This window comes from Papio anubis, chromosome 13, assembly GCF_008728515.1.
Source record: "Papio anubis isolate 15944 chromosome 13, Panubis1.0, whole genome shotgun sequence".
In the NCBI taxonomy this organism is placed as follows: Eukaryota; Metazoa; Chordata; class Mammalia; order Primates; family Cercopithecidae; genus Papio; species Papio anubis.
This window is the reverse complement of record NC_044988.1, coordinates 43,522,343-43,533,113: the sequence shown is the minus strand read 5'-3', so window position 1 is coordinate 43,533,113 and position 10,771 is coordinate 43,522,343. Positions and strand designations below refer to the sequence as shown.

Here is a 10,771-nt window from a genome sequence, read left to right as displayed (position 1 = left end):
CTGAGTCCTTGGCATGTGCAGGACGCTGGGTTAAACACTTTACATGTGTAGCGTTATTTAATTTAATCTTCACTACTCTAAAATAGGCACTATTATTATGTCTATTTTACAGACAAGGAAAATGAGAAATCTACATGCCTCAGATAACACAATACACAACCCCACCATGTGACACAGATCAAAATGGGGCTGATGTGGTGGAATTACGGTTAGATTACCAAGAACTCTTAAATCCCCCCGCTGTCTTGTTCCTCCACTACCCTCTCATCTCTCTGAAGCAACCCTGAGGCTTTATGGGGAGCAAAGTTTGGTAATGTTTTTACTAGAAACCTCCTAAAATTTCTTTTTATTCTAATGCCCAGTGATCCTCATTCTGGAGATGTAAACCATAGTAACTGTCAAAAACATGCTCTTTAAGACTGGATATTGGCAAACCTTGCCCTTCCTTAAAGGGCTGGATCAGGGTCACTTTTCACACACCTTTGAAGACTGGATTTTTAAAACTATTTTGTTCCAATAAACGTAGGAATGAAATCAAATAATTGTGCAGATTTAAACATTCTGATGCTATAAGATGAAATGTGTTGTTTATAGTAAAAAGTAAGAACCAATTTCTATTTCTTTAATAATTAAGTTATTAGGTATTTTCTCACTGACACGTTTTCTTAGACACTCACAGACAAACTGTTTCTAATAAATCCAGCCAGACGCTAGTATTAAGCATTAGAATTTTCACCTCTCGCATTAACTAGATGACTGTCTGGGCAGCTGGCTCTCCCAGAGCAGGGAGTTCATCAAGGAAAGGGAGAGACTTTTGATCTCTTTGTTGGCTTTTCACAAAGGAAAAAAAACTCCACAGGCTGAACCTGTTAACTCCTAACTCACATCAGACATTCCCAAATTGCATGATTTTAGGGTTGCTAAGAGGGTGGGAAAACAGACAATTTCTTACAGTGTGGTTGTGAGTGTAAATGGGTATAAAATTATTGGAGGGCCATTTGGCAATAGCTATTAAAAATGAAATACTCATACCCTTTGACCCAATAATAATTCACCTCCTGGGAATTCACCATAGAGAAAGACTCTACAACTGCTCAAAGATGTTTAAGAGTAAAATGATGTTTGCAAGAATATTTATTACAGGAAAAACTGGAAAGAACTCAAAGGTGAATTAATAGGTAATTGGTTAAGGAGAGTATGGTTCAGCCATACAATACAATTTCATGGAGCTATTTAATAGATTAAAAAGATGATAACTTTTTACCAACTGACATGGAAAGATGTCTAAGACATACTGCTAGATAGAAAACAGCATGCTTTTGAGTTGAGTATAATCCCATTTTTTTGTAAAATAATAAGTGAAATGTTAATATATGCCTTAAAAAAATTTTAACTGCTTTTCTCAGCTGTGTGGGATTATGGGGGATTTCCACTTTCTATACTACATATTATAAAGTTTGAAGATGTTTATGTGTACATATATATGTGTGTGTATATATGTATATGTACACACATATACATGCCATTACTTTTATAATCAGAAAAAAATAAATGTTCGTATGCCTGGGTCTTCAGAGAGACCTCTTAGGAAAGTGTGGAAGCCTAGTCCAAATCCATCAACTTGACTGTAAAACAAAAACTTAGTTGACATTGGAACAATGATACCACTTAACCAAAAGGAGGACCACACTTGGAAACCCGTCTGGGTCTCTAGAGTCTATAAGCCATTGTAATAATTAGCCCACAGTGGAGTGTTCTTCCAAGGAGGGGACAAAACTGAAAACTGTAGCCAGTTTTTGAATCACTGCCACAGTTAAGAAAGGACAACTGACAGCCAGGGCTTCAAACTGAGTAGTCTCAGTCCCAGTGGTGATTTGCCAGGAGTGGGGGTGAGGGAGTGTCCATAAAAGACAAATAGTTTGTGTTTAATTTTTACACTTTTATTGAGCTAAAATTTGGTGCAACTTCTCTAGCTCAGTTTGGTGCAACTTCTCTAGCTCAGTTTGGTGCTATTTCTCTAGCAGATCCCCATTTTGTAGCATGTATACTTAAATTAAAAGGACTCTTAATAAAATGAATGCAAAATTACAAATATAAAATAAGGCACAAGAGTTTGGAAGAGGACCCTAAAAACGAGAAGCCCTTAAGCTAAGCTTCGTTAGCTTCTCAGTGCATTCTTGCTACTCTGACCTAAAGTCCTTTTTTGTTTGTTTTGTTTTGTTTTTGTTTTGTTTTGTTTTGTTTTGAAAGAGTCTCACTCTGTCAACCAGACTGCAGTGCAGTGACAGGATCACAGCTCACTGCAGCCTCAACGACCTGGGCCCAAACAATCCTCCCACCTCAGCCTTCCCAAGTAGCTGGGACTACGGGCGCACAGCACCATACCTGGATAATTTTTAAATTTATTGTAGAGATGTGTCTCTCTATGTTGCCCAGGCTGGGCTCAAATTCCCGGCCTTAAGAGATCTTCCCTGTGTTGGCCTCCTGAAGTGTGGGATTATAGACATGAACCACTGGACCTAGCCTCACCAAACATTCTTAAACCAAGAAAACACAGGGCATTAACAGGTACTCTTCCTTTTCTTGAAGAATTATTGTGCCAAAACAGTTTCCCTACAATTTGTGGTGAAAGCTAGAGGCATCCTGAGGCATCCCAAGGCAGCCTTGGAAGACTGAGATCTATGTTCTTTTGGGGATACTTGAGTTTCTGTGGATGGAAATGCTCTGGAGAAGCTCTATTTGTTGACAGTGGCAGACACCCAGTTCTTGATGTTCATAAAACTATGGCAGGCAGAGTTGGGAAAGATATATTAGGTCATAAATATAGATTCGGGTCCAAGGCAGAATGGTTCACCATTGTAGTCATTCCAAGTCATTGTCCAGGCAGCTTTGAAATATCTTGAGGACCTAACTCTTAGAAGGCTATTTTTCTCCTCTGGTTCCTGGGCAAATGTTGGGTTGTTTGATTTTTTCTTTTTTAAAACGACGTGTTACAGTTGGAGCCACAGAACCACTTAATTATATTCATTCACCTAAATTTCTATAGTGGTTTCCTTATGAAGAAAACAATTAATGTAGAGATGCCCTTGTACCTCTGGCATAGAGTTGTCATCAAAGAACAAATTAATGATTTTCTTTGGTTCCTTGTATTTCAACTCTTGTGTTGAGTTTTGTTTTAGCTTTAAGGAAAAAGCAAACTTGCTGGGCTTCTCCTTAGCCAGCATTATCAAGAATGAGTAAGATTTAAAAGCTCCTTTTTGTTAATGGAAAGGAAGTAGCTTCCTTGCCTTGCCTGTAAACACTTACTTTGAGTCTGTTTACTCCTGTCATTGGTAAACCTCATTTGTTCCCAAGTTTTATTTTAGGCTATTATAGGGCTAAAAAAATGGGAAATCCTAAAACTAAGCTTTCATTTTTTCATGTTTTCTTTTAACTTCATATTGAGTGATCCTAATCTTGCAAAAGATTTTAGTGGCTACTGTTGTGTAGCAAAGACGGAGACTGTTCTAGACTACAGGGAGTGTAGACTTGAATTAATACAATTGCTTGACTAATGTATGCTATATGTCATTAGTGAAATCATTTATGTGCCTTGCATGCATGCGTGTGTGTGTGTGTGTGTGTGTGCGCGCATGTGTGTGATGTGATGTGGTTTGCTTGCTTGCTCATGAAAATATTCAAAACAATTCTTTTTGATAAGTAATGCTACTAGCAAATACAGAAGTGCTAAAGAATGATATAGTATTTGAATATTTGCATTTGAAAGCCTATTGTCATTTTAAACCAAGACAAGTGGGTGTTAGTTTATTGATGCCAGTGACATCAGCATTAGTAATAGGCTCTTTTAACAAAAAGCAATCCTCAAAAGTCTTTTTTTTTTTTTTTAAGAATTCTGAAAGATGGGCTCCCAGCTAATCAACTATCAAGGAGCTGACTGTAAATGTTATCTGAGTTAAACTTATCTGAATTTAATTAGATTAAAAAGTTGACTGGGAATTCATCCAAAATGTGCTCATCAAAAAACAAAGGTATTTGAAAGTGGAGGGAAAGAAACAGGATTATGGGTGACAAAATTAATTTGAAACCTCTTAAACCTGGAAAAATCATTAAAGATAGAAATGCTGAATGTAAAAGCCTTTTATTTTTGTTTTAAAAATAATTAATACAATATGTCTATCCCTGGGGTTTTCTGTGACATGTTCTTTTCAGAAAAGTGCTCTTCCACACTAACAAATAAAAATTATTGAAAGGTACAAAATTAACCAAAGGTACAACATCATTGAAAATCACCATAAGAATATTTTGCCACCCAAACCATTCAATTTGCCAAAAGATTTTTTGTTATAATTTGTGGATGTAGTTAAATGTAATCTCATAAAGAATTTGAAGTATTGCCGGGCGCGGTGGCTCAAGCCTGTAACCCCAGCACTTTGGGAGGCCGAGACGGGCGGATCACGAGGTCAGGAGATCGAGACCATCCTGGCGAACACGGTGAAACCCCGTCTCTACTAAAAAATACAAAAAACTAGCCGGGCGAGGTGGCGGGCGCCTGTGGTCCCAGCTACTCGGGAGGCTGAGGCAGGAGAATGGCGTAAGCCCGGGAGGCGGAGCTTGCAGTGAGCCGAGATCGCGCCACTGCACTCCAGCCTGGGCGACAGAGCGAGACTCCGTCTCAAAAAAAAAAAAAAAAAAAAAGAATTTGAAGTATTTTAATTGTGCATTAACCAAATTCTGTTTAGGAAAAATAATAAAATTACTTGAATTTAGAACTATTCAGAAAATTATAGACTATATAATGAAAAGTTAATACTGCTAGTGACCTCAATATGTGGGCTATACCAAATTCCTTTACTGGCAAATAAATTGTAAGTTCTTAAATAGATGGATATCTGTCCTGAATCAAATGCTTTAGATAAGGGTTGGGCTTAATATAAGTGTTTGTAGCACAAATGAACATGATTGAATTCAGGTAGGTCTTAAATTGTTCACTGTTTGGTACATATTTTCCTGATTGTCTTTCTAAGTTATACCTCATTTAAATAGTAGCTGATCAAGTGGTAACAACCGTATATATTTAAAATGCTCTCTGTGCAGATGAGCAATTTTAAAAGTTCTCCAAAAATTAACATCTCCATATTGGTTAGGAATTTGGCTTAAAAAGAAAACAATTAATTTTCTCATATAATATGTAAGATTTAAAAATCCAGTGGTAGAGTAGATCCAGTTTCTTAAACAATGTTGACAGAAATGTCTCTCTTTAAATCTAAACTTTACTACCTTCTGTGCTGCTTCCATTCATTGGTATGTATAGTAGCAAAGGTGGAACCACTCAGCAACCCCAGGGCCAAGGAGAGGGTTTGTTTTACGATAGAAGCTGAGTTCCCATTGCCCTAGCTTGTACCACATGCCCATCCCTGAACCATACACTAGTGCTGCAGTGGTGAGCTGGTGTATTATTAATAGTTTCCTGTGGCTCCCATAACAAATTACCAAAAACCGGTGGCTTAAAACAACAGAAATTTATTCTCTCACATGTATGGAGGCCACCAGTCCAAAGTCAAGGTGTCAGCAGGATCATGCTACCTCTGGAAGCTCTGGGGGAGATTTTGTTTCTGTCTCATCCAGCTTCTGGTGCCTCCAGGTATTCCTTGGTTTTTGGCCACATCACTGCAATCTCTGCCTGTGTGGCCATTGCCTCCTCATCTTATCTTTATGTCTCTTTGGTGTGTCTGTGTCAAATTCCTTCCGCCTTTATCCTACAAGGGCACACATGATTGTATTTAGAGCCCACATGGATAACCCAGGAGGATTTCATCTCAAGATCCTTAACCTAGTCACACCTGCAAAGGCCTTTTTTCAGGTAAGGTCACATTCACAAGTTCCACAGGTTAGGATTTGGACATATCTTTTTAGGGGCCACCATTCAACCCACTACAGCTGCCAAATGTTTAACAATCTCATTGGCAAGAAAAGGTATACCCTGATCTTGTAGCATTTGCCCAGTTCTGTAGTGTAAATACTGCTACCATGGCCAACTTCAGGCTATCAAAGGGAAGTCAATGAACATGGAGTTAGGAGGAGATGTATGGCAGCACACCATTATCCAGTATTTCTATTACCGGATCCAATAGATGTAAGTAACCTCAAGAGCATAAATAATAGTAAAATGCAGTCAAATGATTAGGAAGTGATGATAAGGTTGATGTATCATTACCTTCATTTTTAACATAATTTAATTATAAGGTTATGAACTTTAAATTTTAATGGTGAATGTTTAACAACTGGCACATGGAATTTCTGAACATTTACCAGTTGCTTTGGACGAGTTGGTATGAGTTGGCTCCAACAGACCACTGGATAAAATATGCTGACTGATGGGGCCTGAGTCACAGAGCCTAGGGCGTAAGGTCAGCAATAGCCAAACCACATGAACTGGAAATAGGGTGTGTGGTTTCTTTTAGAGAAAACTGGGGTGCTACTACCTAAAGAAGGGGAAACTAACATTAGGCAGACAAAAACAACCAACCCACCTCAGTGTCATTGTTTAAACATATTTGAATGATTTCAGGCTAGGGAAAAATTTCAGCAAAGTTTAAAAGAATTACACATATGACTACTGTGGGTATGCGTGTACCTGCAAATCAGGCACTCTCCTCCTATGGAAAAAACACAGTTTTTCACATTTTCATTTTAGTTAGCTCATAAAATCTGTGCTTTTTAACCTGGACGCATTTATCCCAAAGTGATTGGGCTCAGAAAATGCAAGAGAAACCAACAGTCTTTTTTTAAAGTATTTTTTTTTTTTTAGTTTTAGCAGTTTTATTTATGTATTTACATATAATTCACATTTTATATAACTATAAATTTATTTTTATATAGTACATATTTATTGATATATTAATTATATATCAATAAATAGGTATTAATTATATAAATAAACTTATTTATATCTAATTCACACATTGTGCAATTCATCCATTTAAAGGGCAAAATGCAATGGTTTTTAACAAAATCACAAAGTTGCACAACCATCACTACAATTAATTTTACAACATTTTCATCAACCTAAAAAGAAACTCTGCACCACTTTCCTGTCATCCTCCAGTCTCCCCAAACTGTCCCCAAGCTCTAGGCAATCACTAGTCTAGTTTCTGTCCCTATAGAATTGCCTGTTCTAGGAATTTCATATAAGTAGAATGATACAATACATATTCCCTTGTGACAGGCTTCTCTTACTTAGCATGACATTTTAAGTCCATCTTTATTAAGGCATGTATTAATATTTCATTTCTTTCATCACCAAATAGCATTCCATTACATGTATATCCCACATAAAGTTTATCCATTCATTGGTTGATGGACATTTGGATTGCTTTCCTTTTTTGGATATTCTGAAAAGGCTGCTGTGAACGTTCATTTACAAGTTTTTATGTGGACATAAGTTTCCATTTCTCTTAAACCAATGGTCTTTAAGGTAAAATTGTTAGGAAGTGTTCTTATTTTCCATGATTAAGGAAACTGTTATTTAGGAGTTCACTCAGAAATATCTCATGCAGAATTTCAAACCTCTGAAATATTGGGTCACTACCCCCAACCCTGCTATCTCTTGTTAGGGAGGAAGAGGGTATGTCTATCAGGAAAAAGTAGGAGCTGACTTGGGGCCCACAGATCACTGCGCAGGGGTGACTGAATTCCCTTTGCAGCACCTGAAGCCAGGTCTGGCCCACAACTGGCTCACAATAATCAGCCCATCACAATGTTCCTTCGGGGACTCTCCATATGTAAAGTATACAGGTAAGAAAAATAAAACTTTAGTCTCTGACCTGGAAATCAGAGTCATGGGGTTTGGGAAACTTGCAGGAAGGAAGAGGAAAAAAATAGCTTTCCTGATAGAAGCCAACGAAGTTAATTTTCTCCCTTGTGTGACTTGGAGGAGTTCTTTGGTGTGTCCTGCAGACCTGCAATGAAAAAGAAGGCCCTATATTAATTTATACAGCAACTCTTTTCCAGGAAATTCAGAGCATTTCAAACAGTCTTTCACTCATTTCCCTGAGGGAGTTTGCATAGTGTGCATAAGAAATTACTTCTTTTAAAATTTACACTCTTCAGTTAGCCAGTACTGAGCAGAAATAGAACTAGAAAAGCAGACCTCCTGACCAAACATTCCGCTATAATATTTTCAGTGAGCTTCTATAAATCAGTGCATATCCTTAAAAACAGAATCTCCCCATAATAGCCCCATGACCACTCACTGGTGACTGACATTCCTTTCAGCAAGAGCAAAAGTTTCCCTTCCAAATTAGAATCCACTGGTATGGCATGCACTATAAAACTGAAGTATATCATAATTATTCATAATTAAGTGCTCAGGCTCGCCCAGACCCTCAGACCATCCAATTTTACTCTCTAGCTCAGACCTCCTCACTCACCTCAGCTGAGGACCCCTTAATAACCCTGAAACTGGCTCAGTGCAAAAGAGGAGTCCTGCTCGTAAACCCCAGGCAAAAAATGGGAGATGAAATCAGTCCTGCTCTCACTGTTGTTTCTTGCTGTGTCTCGGTGCTGTTTTTACACGGGACTGCACTGCCCCTCAGGGCCTTGCCGACCGTCCTGGGTAGCATATTCAGCCCCAGCTTCCCAAAGCCCACCAGCATCAGCCACATGCAGGGCTAAACTTAGCCCTCAACCCCAAACACTAGTTCCTCTTGTGGGGCCTTTTCTCAAGACATTCTTATTGTGACATCCTCAGTATCCATCCCTGAGAAAAGAAAATCTTGGTCTGAGCCACACTAGCTCATGTGGAATCCTGGGAAATAACATCCTGGGGAGTATCTGTGCCTTTTTTTCCCACTTCAAGAAAACCACTGGGATCCATAAGTTCCCTCCTAGTGATTACCAGAGAGTGGGAAGTTTTAATCCAGTTGGTGACAAAAAGTTCGTACTAGTGTCTCACATTGCCCCAGCCTCAGGCATATATTCTTTGGGCCCCCATAATCTTAATATTCACATTATTTAAAATGTGTACTAGTTGTCAGCTAGGATTGGCCACACAGTTTGTGAGGGACCAGTGCAATGCAAAAATGCAGGCTCCTTGTTGAAAGTTTAGGAATTGCAAGCAGGGCATTTAAGCCAACGTGGGGCACTTCTATGTATGGGATCCCATGTGACTGCAAAGGACACACACCCAGGAAACCAGCCCTGCTGCCGATATTTAAAAAGCAAAAGATTCTTAAACTAGAGAATCTGGCAATCCTGGGTCTGCATCTTCAAATGGCTGTACATAATGGGTTGGTGCAGAGTATCATCTTGTGTTGGTTTGCTGTGCTTGCCATTACAAAATACTGCAGATTGGGTGACTTAAACAGCAGAAATTTATTTTCTCACAATTCTAGGGGCTCAAGTCTGAGATCAGGTTGTCAGCAGGGTTGGTTTCTTCCGAGGCCTCTTTCTTTGTAGATGGCCACCTTCTCCGTCTTCGTGTGGCCTTCCCTCTATACATGTCTGTGTCCTAATCACTTCTTACAGGGACTGCACCAGTCATACTGGATTCGGGCCCACTTCATTATAACTTAAGTACCCCCTTAAGGCCATATCTCCAAATACAGTCACATTCTGAGGCAGCAAGGGTGATTTTGAAGTGGCACAGTTCAGCCTGTAACATAGCCCCTCCCTTTGGGGAGGGGTGCAGTGTTCCAAGTCACTGTGCTTACTCCAACCCAACATATGCTCACACACACACAGCATCTCCCCATCCCTGAGGCAGGGGTTGGTTGCTACAGGTCATCTCATTTGTGCTGCTGTTCTTCCTCTGGTTCACTTCTCTCATTTAGAGGGACCTGCTCCTCCCCTGCCACACAGGGAATAGTGACAGTGTTCACAACAGGACAAGGGCTACACACTCCCTCCACATCTGTAAAACTAAGGTTGCTGTTCAAGTGATCCTTCATGGGACAATCCATTTCTACACACACACTCATACACACACTATACCCATTACATAGAGATAACCATTTAAATGCAATGCTGAAGGAAGAAACTGCCATGAGATATAACAGACTGCTTACCTCAGAAACTAGACTTGGAGGTTTTAGGAGAGAAAAACCATCAGTGACTACATAATTATTCCCCAGGGCTGATCCCACTTAAAAAAAATCACCTGACTGTACAAGGGATGGCCCTAAATTTCAATGGAAACCCAACCATGTAGCCCCTTAGAGAGAACGTACTCTCAAATTGGTCTATGTACCTATTTGTAGAAAAATGTTAGCCAGATTATAACTGAAAACTCTGCTAATTCTGGGGAAGATTTTGGTCTTATGCCTGGAACTGTTGAAGCATATATTCACACCTACCACATGTAACACTTAGTAGCAGAATTTCCAGCACAATACTTTAGTACTTTATTTTTAAAAGAAACAGAGCAGAGACTGAAGCCCTGTTCACTCTGCAGCTTTCTTGCAGGAGGCTCCACAAAAGGTGGTGGTGAGGGAGGTTCTGTGCTGGAAAGAGGTATATTTTCATTTTTAAAAGGAAAGGAGACACTAAAATCTTTGCTCACAATTAGGGAACTCATGATGCTGAAACATAACATTTGCACCTGCATGTAGATTGAAAAAATAATGTCAAATTTGCAAGGCTCTGAGAAAATAGGGTGCAGTGTATTGGTGATCTAGTAAATCCCAATCAACATTAGAGTTCAGAAAAGACCTTACAGACATCTTACTGTAACCCCTGTGGCTTTTAGACAAAGAAGGGGAGGTTGGAAATTTTT

General features: G+C 39.1%; 1 long non-coding RNA gene across 1 annotated transcript in view; it reads right to left on the bottom strand.

Moving 5' to 3' along the window:
- Window positions 1–4,720: 4,720 nt before the first annotated feature.
- The window catches only part of LOC110741420, a 43,575-nt gene continuing 37,524 nt past the window's right edge, over window positions 4,721–10,771 (bottom strand). The window contains exons 2-3 of the long non-coding RNA XR_004177880.1: window positions 7,824–7,958; window positions 4,721–5,756 (exon numbers count right to left, since the gene is read on the bottom strand). This is a non-coding gene — a long non-coding RNA (uncharacterized LOC110741420). The remainder of the gene's footprint in view (window positions 5,757–7,823; window positions 7,959–10,771) is intronic.